The sequence below is a fragment of the Pinus tabuliformis genome, chromosome 4_1 (genome assembly GCF_031772625.1).
Source record: "Pinus tabuliformis cultivar Carrire ecotype Pingquan chromosome 4_1, CPIR1, whole genome shotgun sequence".
NCBI lineage: Eukaryota > Viridiplantae > Streptophyta > Pinopsida > Pinales > Pinaceae > Pinus > Pinus tabuliformis.
In genome coordinates, this window is record NC_142303.1 from 331,508,030 (window position 1) to 331,518,118 (window position 10,089).

General features: G+C 33.3%; 1 pseudogene; it reads right to left on the reverse strand.

Moving 5' to 3' along the window:
* Positions 1-5,440: 5,440 nt before the first annotated feature.
* On the reverse strand, positions 5,441-8,063 carry LOC149175627 (uncharacterized; annotated as a pseudogene).
* Between the last annotated feature and the right edge of the window lie 2,026 nt (positions 8,064-10,089).

Genomic DNA, 10,089 nt, shown 5'->3' on the forward strand with positions numbered 1-10,089 from the left:
TTAAATAGACATAATACCAAGTACTTTCAATTTCATAGTTAAAATACAAAGAAAAATCGAAATAAACGTTCAAAATACAATCAAACAATAAAGAGAGGATATCATGGAATGGACATTGCAATTATAAAAAAAATTGTTTACCTGTCCATCGATATCTTATCACGCATTCCTAAAACATTTTCTTGCCCAAAATAACCATGAGGTGAAAGAATCACAACATAAAAAACCATAGGAATACTTACTAGAAACATTTCCAAAGTCGATGGTTGAAGTGCCTGAAGGGTATCCAACAACAAATGAATCATATCCAAGACATGATCTCTATATTGTCTCCCCATTCTTTTTCCAATCACATTTCATGTAACCTGCCTACACCAGAGTCAAGTAACAATCAAATGAAGGAATTGACATTTGTTTTTATCTTTTATATGTAATAACTTTAAATATAATTTGTTTTGGTAACGTATTAATTCATATTTAAAGCCTTCCTATCATGAGAATGTATCAATCAAGTAGAACATAAGAAAAATTGACCTCAATGAGTTCCTCTAACAATTTCTACAATATCAATATTTTTCTTGTTGTGATATCTTGGATAGAAAAAAGAACATATCTGCAAACGAAATAGCCATATATTACTTATGTTCAAACTATGTATATGGTGTATTTTTAAGTAACTTTTTAATATGTCCCTCTACCTTTATCAAAGCGGATTGTAGCTTGGTTAAACTCTTTATTCTTTCATTCAACATCAATTTCTGCAAGATAAATGTCACACATTATTCTTTCCCATTTCTCAACATGCTAGATATGATAAATTGAAAGTCACATAAAAGTAAGAGAAAACCATTTTCTAACCAAAACAAATAAACAAACAATGCCTCTAATAAAACTTCACACCTCAGAAATTACTCTACCACGTGCTCAGACTAAAGGTGATATTCTTTGAATCATATTTAGGTCATATTTAATGGGATATTCATATTTTTACCATGATTTCAATTTGGTGCTAAAAGAAATATATAAATCCAGGTTATTATTAGTAAACTTCAAGTATGATTCAAAAAAATAATGTCATTATAAGGTGTGGAGAGAGAAACATCTTCATAACTAGGATTCTCTATTTTGGTTTGGTTTGAGTCGAGTTGGTATTTGAATATGTAGTTTTCTCTAAAGAAGTAAAATAGAAAGATAAGAATCAAAATAACCATGTGAATTTTTAATTAATTCATATCATATATCTCTAAAACAGCCAGGTCATCCTTCTCTTCTATTTGATAGAGATTTATTGGCATAGAATAATAATGAATTAACTATCAAACACAATGATGCAATATATTAACCAAGGAAAGAAAAATGACATGGCTTTGGTATTTTTGTGCTCGAAGGAAATCCAACAATGGTTGTGTTCTTTCTTTATCATGAAATAGTATTGAAGAAAAATGTTTGTTCAGAAATTGAACTCCATTACCAATAGGAGATGGTTGTGTTGTGTAAGGAAAGGATGAATTGAAGGGCTCAAGATCTAGCTCCAACACATAGTTATCCTTGTCACTACAAAATACAAAGTTGTCATCATTAGCTTATCCAGGTAAAAAGAAAAGTGAGTTTGTATTTGTGCACTTGCGATAGTATATGAAAAAGAGAGTACTAGCAGAAATCAAAGTGTGTTGTCCCATCATTCAACATAAAATAAAAATTATATATTCAGTTGTTGACTACAGTGGAAATCAAATGTAAAACCCACTCAAATTGATCTTTACATGACATAGTCGTAATGAACTAGTACAATAGAAGCATTCTCACTCATAAACAAGAGATGCTAAAAAAGAATAATGGAACATTATTTCCTGCCACATAATTGGCATGAATAAAATTTCCACAGAATTCATCCAAAAAATGAGAAGAACTTATGGCAAAAGAACATATCATTAGTGTTTTGTACCCTTTTTAACACATGTAGCCTAGGGAAGTAGAGGAGGCCAAATGTAGCAGGATTCCAATTGTCTGGGATATAAAAACAGAAATGTGGAAAAACACGCCTGCCAATTCACAAAATCTCACTCTAAATAATACAACATGTTGAGGATAGTAATGATGAAAATATATCATGTATTAATATTAAGCCCCTTATTGGTCATGAATTAGCAAGGCGACTGGTAATTTTTACTCGTAAAAAAATATGTCATAATTAGTGTAATCACTGTGTGGATCTTTTTGTGAACTTTTTTACATTTATATTATGGCATCCTTGCAGGAGAGAGTGATGAAAGTTATCCATGTTTGGTCAAATTGGTTTCTCCTTTCATACGCTTATGTGAATGGATGGAGAGCTACCTTTCTTCGGTTTGGAAATTCAGGTGTCCCTCCCTTTCATTCAATATGTGGAGATGCCCCACAGTTGAAGGACCTTGATAGTTCTAAATCCAATCTTACAAATATAAAAGATGGATCTAGTCCAAATCAAGATGTTTCTATGGTGATTGGAGAGGGAGCAACAACTCGAGAATTGTCTAGTATTCCTCTTGTGGAGCTTGAAATATAGTGTAGGAAAAATGGTTTATCTATTTGTGGTGGTAGGGAGGTAATGTTTTTCCGATTGCTTAGCTTAGAATAAGAAGACAAGCATAAGGACCAAGATCAATATGAGGATTTCAGGTATGGGTATAACTTTTCAATCGGAAGGAAGCATGCAAGATAAATTGATGCTTATAAACAATTGGGAGGAGGAAGGTGGAGCATGGGTGAAGAAAGAAAATCCATAATTTATGATGATAGGGACTATATATCATTATCATCATCTAGGAAAAATGTTTAGGAAGAATCAACTCTACGGTCACGGGTTATGGAATGTGAATCAGTGGATGCCTTTTGTAGTGGAACTTTACCAACAAATGTTGGTGTCGTGATGGTAGTATCACGTGATGTGCCCCAAAAAGTTCAAAATATTCTAGGCAATGTCAAGGAAAATTTCTTTCTCTACTCCTTAACTCATATTTCACCCCATACACATTTTTATAGACCAATTATCAAGATCATAGAATGATCTTTTCTTTAATGAAGGAGTCCAAGGGCTAACAATTTAAGAATATGATCGATTTTTTTTTAAAATGGACAATCTTGTCTGACTTGCAAGGACTTGGGTGTCAAACTTGTTGTCAATCCAATGTTATTCACATGTAAAAATTTTGATTATGACTTGAGGTTGAGTTTGAATGAGAGGATTTTTCTTAATACTATTTAGTCAAGGAAAAGAACCAAATTCAAAGTCCATTTGAATTATGATTCATGAAGCATAGTAACAGAGTTAGTGAGCTTAATAGGACTCATCCTTGTCGTGATGTGTTACATATGAATGGAATGAATGCATGAATTTCAAAAGGCTGAGATATGATATAAATCTTAGGGAATTTTGACCAAATAAATAACTCAAACCTGACAATTGAGATATGATATAAATCTTGGGAAATTTTAACCAAATACATAACCCAAACCTTAAACCTAGTAGTGTGAAATCCATTGTTTGAAGTGTGGCTACTGAAAACAAATTTCTTAAATACTTTTAAAAATTAACCTACAAATAATTTATAAAAGCATGGAATTTCGTTGTCAATCAAATGTCAAATCGGATAACAATTAAAGCGATAACCCGCAATGACAATCCAAAATCAACAAGACATATTGGACAAATGTTCAAAACTCATTGGGAACATCCTAATCCTACAGGTTGCTCACCTAAAGTAGTCGAAGATGTTACCTTCCATGAGAAACATGGAATGTTAATGATGTAAATGACAAAAAGATAAATAATTAAAACTCAATATTAAAACTAGTGCAAACAACGAATAATAAACAAAATGAAAATGGGGCAAAATGTCGTGTACCCACTCTATGAGACTGTCATCTGTTTCCATACTCGATGTTTCCCAAGATTAAGCAAGTCATTCCACTGGTTTCCACATCCTCGTATCCACAATAGAATTCATCCTCGTATCCATATACAACCTGCATTGGTCATACCCTTCCGTAAAGAAAAAAAGAAAAATAAAATGAAGCTCAAAAGCCTTTTTACTGGTCAATGGTTTAAAGATTTTGAAGTGTGTATTTAAAAATGAGATTATCATACCAATATCCTTGTTTGCCTTGAAACTCTATTCAAATACATCACTTCCTCCAAAAAATTCACATATCGTGGATCGTCATAATTCAAGTTATCAATTAAATGAAGTTTTATCATCTCTAGAGCAGGGGTGCTCTGAAGAAAGAAACCTAATACACTGATTTCCCTATCATGAAATTCAGTTATGTCTACATAAACCTGTATATACAGAGATGAGAGAGTGGGGATCTGAGACGTCGAGGTATGGGATATTTTGAAAGTTCCTGCATTGCATTTCAAAACTAGAATAAGCCAACTTTGCACTCATTTATGAGGTAAAAGACATAAATATTCATTATGAACATCATGGAAAAAAAACATGGAAGAATTTTATGGTCTTTTCACATCTTATAGCAGGTTAACTTTTTAAATTTAGGTAGTGTAGATTTTCATTAAGGAATAGATATGAAACAAAGTCGTTACTTAGTTTTGTTTCATATCTATTAGATATATTGAATCTACAAATAGGACATAATAATGAACCAAAACATAATAGTCAACCTAAGCTACATCAATATATGCTTTGTATAATTTTTTTTTTTTATGCTATACCTGACAAGTAAGTAGCAAATGCAAACATTCTTAAACATTGAAACATGTTGTTCGTTGCACATGTAAAAGAAAAGTAGAAATTCTATTTTTACCAAGATAAAGTTGTCACCCATTAACAAACATTGGAGATTAGGAAGCCTCTCGAACAACAAATTGAGAAGACACATATTTCTTTAAGCAAAGGCACAACACATATGACCAGCTCCTTTAATGATTTAAATCTACCCATCAGCTCAATGAATATGTCCACAAAGAAATTGTATGCATTATCGGGATATAAGTCCATTTCCAGTATGGTCAAATTACTTCCACGTTGCATATTGAGTCTCAAGGTAGAGCATGAAAGCTCTTGAAACAGTATCCCATTCGCTCTCAAATATTTTATCATGTATACCCCTACATGCACATACAAGACAACCCGCGTTTACAGTGGTTTATTTTTAAGCACATACAACCTGGATTTACACTGGTTTCATTGTAAAGTGTTAAAAGTAATAGTAAAATCCAGACTTACATGGTTGTAGTTTGAAGCAATGTGATTGAAGAGATTCTGGCCATATATATCGGTTGTTTGACACAAATTCAGTGATTCCTCTACTTAGGACCACAAAAATCAGGGAGTGCACAGAAGGTCGAATACTGACGATCAAATATCCATTATGGTTTGGCTAGTAGAGTGAGGTGCTCGATCAAATTGGATGAAAATACAACTAATATTCAAAAGGGGTCCTATGCAAGTGATTTTAAATGATATCCCTTGGAAGCTTCAACATAGTACTCAGTATCATCATACAAAGGACCACCCAAAAACAGACCATCTGATCCTGTCAAATTTTGAAGAACCAAGTCACCCTTTTTCAGAAGACCATTGCTACTATCATTTTGAGCAATTATTTTAATGTCAACACCTGGGATTGTTGGTAGCACTGACCCTGAATGTACTTTCCTAGGCACCCCACAAAATAAGGAATATCAAGTTGGCACCCATCAGTTTTAATAGCAACGTGCCGACTTCTTGGATAAAGCAAGACCTTTTCAAAACTATTTTTCTCACTAGCATTCCTTTTATCTCTCAAAACAAAAACCATTTCATCTTCAAGATTGTCCCAATGAGTGTACTTATATACAACAATGTTGCTTGGTCCATTAGCACTTGAAACAAGTTTGACATTATTGATCATATCTATAAATGCTCCCTCCTTTTTCCATATGTCTATAGTAGTGCTTCGAGACAACTCATTTGCTTTGGGATAAGAACTTCAATCAACATGTATTTCACCACTCAGTAAATATTTTTCACTAGTCAAATATATAGGCTAATGGTTCAATACATTGAATTCTAATGAAGACATTCCAAAGAAAATGCACGATTTCAAGAAATGAAGCATGTGCACACGAGAAGCTTCTAAGCAGATTTGCTACCATCCTTTCTCAATCAACAAATTAATTGGCTCTTTGTTTGGCAGTATGATGTAAGAAGCCACAGGATGAGTAGACATAATATGCAACCAATAGCCTTTTTGGATAAACACTATCTCTGAATGATCAAAAACACCAACATTGACATTAATAACCTTTCTCTCCCAACACCAGTCATCATCCCAATCTAACAAATCAAATGAAGGTCCATGTTTTACCTCAAAATGCAATCCACCAGGTAGGACTTTCTCAAATATGAAGTCACTGCTCTCATTTGTTAAACTTAAAGAGTTAAGCTTCTCTGAACCTAGAGTTCAACAGCCAGAGAAGTAAGTGATATAGAAACCGAGGAGTCACATCCTTCCTTGCATATCACTGATCCATGGATATCAACAAGGGCCTTTATAAATTCAATGCCAAACATTGGTCTAGTTACTATCACATCAATATGTGATGGTGAAAATTGAAGACCATAATCACATTCTGTTGTTGTGGTCAGTGGGGATATTCAATATTAACATGGCTGAAACTGGAAGCAGAATTTTCCCATATCATCAATCCTCTTTAGTTGAGGCTTAACATTGTCTGGCCCATGTGTCAAGCCAACTTGACGCTTGCCATAATAGCCATTTATCACTAATTTTAGGGAACCAAAAATATTATAATGTGTTTCTTCTATCTTTGGGATTGAATCCATGTTTGGCACGACCATGAAATTATCCAAACTGCTAAACTCAAAGTGATCCTTCTCAGCCTTGATTGTGTAGTGTGTTGTTGTTGCATGATCAAGTTTGTAATATCCCTGGACATCTATTGTAGCTCTTTCTCATCCATCAACTAATATCTTAACACCTTCAAAACGGACTCCTTCAGAAGTCACCACAAGTCCTCCAACTGAGAAACCTGTGACCTAAAATGGCTGAGATATATTAACATGATTGTGCTCAACAAGAACCTCTATAGATGGAAATGAAACATCAAATATTGTATTCTCACCCTTATAGAATGGCAACAACATTTGTTTTCCACATGGAATAAAATTAAAATCAAATTTCCCATTTGCATCAAATATTGCATGATAAAGCGCTTGATTTGGCCAAGGAGCTTCTTTGAGGGCACTTCACCTCATGGACATCATCTAAATAAAGGTATACATGAACACCTAAAATAGGGTTACCTTGAGAAACAAATAAGTTATCCATATCATAACTTGGGACATAAAATATGTCATCTACTACCAGATTTCCAAAGCCCAACTCCATCTTTGGAGAGCCTCTTTGGAAAATTGTTAAGAGAACATGAGAATCATGTATTTGAAAGAGAATATTATAGAAAATATACTCTATAAACCTCAATCATTGTACCTCATGTGTAGCGCTATCATAGCTAGGATTGACATTACATATGACCTTGTATCTTCTTCCTCTGTTTAACAATTGGCTCACAGAGCCCGCTCTTTCCACTTCTTCACATTTGATTTCATGGAGGGCTACTGTGTCCTCTAGACACTCATCCTTAAGGAATCTCCAAACTTATTATGTGTATCAAATGAAGGCAAAGAGAGAAAAATATCATGGCCTTTCCTTTTTGAAAAAAAATGTAGTGGGATTTGATATGACTTGATATTCGTATACTGCTTAAGGATTGATGAAGTTTATGTATTCATGATGGGAAGGAACCATCCTATATTTCCTTGGAGTAGTATTTGTGAACGTGTATCTACCTCCCTGCAATGTAAATACATCATTAATGAGATCATTTCTAGTGGAAATGAGTTCAACGTTCACATTGGCATGACCTCCATTTATATCTGGACAACTTTCTGCTCCAACAGCCCCATCACTCTCCCAAAAATAGTGAATCCAGTGAAGTGAAAATTGATGTCTTCATAGCCATTGCAACCATTGCAATCCACTGATACATATTCACCCATTTAAGATATATTCACCAATTCATGGAATATGAATATTTCCACTATAGTTTCTCCACTCATAATCTTAACATCAAATCTAAAACTATCTCATTCACCTTCACATCAAATCGGAAATTGTCTCATTCATCTTCAAAGAGCTCTTGAAACACCTTTTCATAATTGTATCGAATCTACACAAATATATTAGACAAATTATTAATGTATGTTGTTTGATTACCAATCAAAATGTTTAAAACAATACAACACCAATAAATTTGTATTTCATCTCCATTGCACATAATTCACCTTCATAGATCGTTTCCAAGTGCTTCAATTGTTGTAACATATATTTTGTAGATGATCTTGATAACCCCACTATCTGCAATATGACTATCACTTTGCAATGATTCATTTTATGTATTTTTTATATATAATTATGGTAAATCAATAATTCTTTAGATTAAATAACGAATCTACTCCTTGAACAAAGATTATATGCAGAAATTATATGCAAAGTAAAAGTAAAATTTACATGAGTAAATTTTTAACTTTTCAAATTCCACTTATATTCATCAAAATTTCGAGTAAGAAACATAGAGTATCGTTACAACTTACGTTGTTTGGTGAACTAACCATTGTGTCCAGAGCCTGCCCATAATTCTCCATAGTATTAACACAGGTCAATTGCTTCAACAATTTTACTGGGTTTCCTTTGCAATCAATGTAGGGATTACATTTAAAATGTTCAAATATTATTTTTAAAAATTCTTGAATTGTTATGGGATTTACCACCAAAGAAGCAACTTGATAAACCTTTAAGCCATGCTTTCCTGCGTGTTTGGCCATGGCTACTAAAGTTGCATTCGCAACCATGTCTGTCGATATCTGCAATTTGAATTCAACCAAAAAAAATAACACATTTAAGAGAAAAAGGATAATGGTTTTTTGGGTCGAAGTTTTGAATCTGATCTCCCAAGAGAAATAAATAATGTAGAGAAGCTCTGAAAAAAACCAAATAAATGTCAAATATAAGTTTGGAATCATCCACTGTCATCTTCCAGATATAGATGAAAACACAATCTAATATTTTTTTTTTTATGGAAATACTCCAGAAAATCTAAAATTAATTACGAAATGCTTTTTCACACTTTGTTAAGAGTTACTCACCAGATCTAGCACAGTATCTGGATCGGCCAAGAAGCAAGATAGTTGACCTTTGACATAGTATGTAAAGATTGGATCAATCATTCTGTAAGTTGAATATTCGATTTAGCTCAACAACAATGTGAGAGTAATCGAGCATTAGATCTGAAAGTTTCCTCAACTTTCTCAAAGACTGACTTTCCAAGAAACCTCAGCATCCATTGATATGTCGACAATGGTTCGAACTGCCAGACATGTAACCAACATCTAAAGCACCCACCATGTCTCCATTACAAGGAACTTCGAATCTAAAACCCTATTAATTTTTTTCCAGGTTTCAGCAGCACACTACATCTCTCTCTTTCTAGTTCCCAACTAGTTGTCGCTCTCTCTTTTTCTAGTTCCCAACTAGTTGTCGCTAGTTCAATGCCCATAGAATCTAAAATCACTCTGATGGTTGAGATGTCCTCTCTTTCTCTAGTTCCCAACTAGTTGTCACTAGTTCAATGCCCATAGAATCTGAAATCACTCTAATGGTTGATAGGTTGGTTTTCAACAGCACCAAACACATGGATTCACTGACCACATGATTTGGATTAGATTTGGATTAGTTTTATCTTCCCAGAGATTTGGATAGGTGTTACCCTCGTAGAAATAGTGCTAGATGTAAAACAATGCCTTTACATTGCCAATTATCTAGACAAATGATCTATAACCCCTACGGTTTAGGGAAAAATCGCCCAAAACCCCAAATTTACGACAGTTTAAATTATTAAATTATTTGTAATTCAAAGTTTAAATAAAATAATTACAAATTTCTTTACTATTTTTGACAATAGAAATAAACTTTTCATTCAAATAATATTATTTTAACTTTCAATTAATTGAAACTTATTTTATTTTA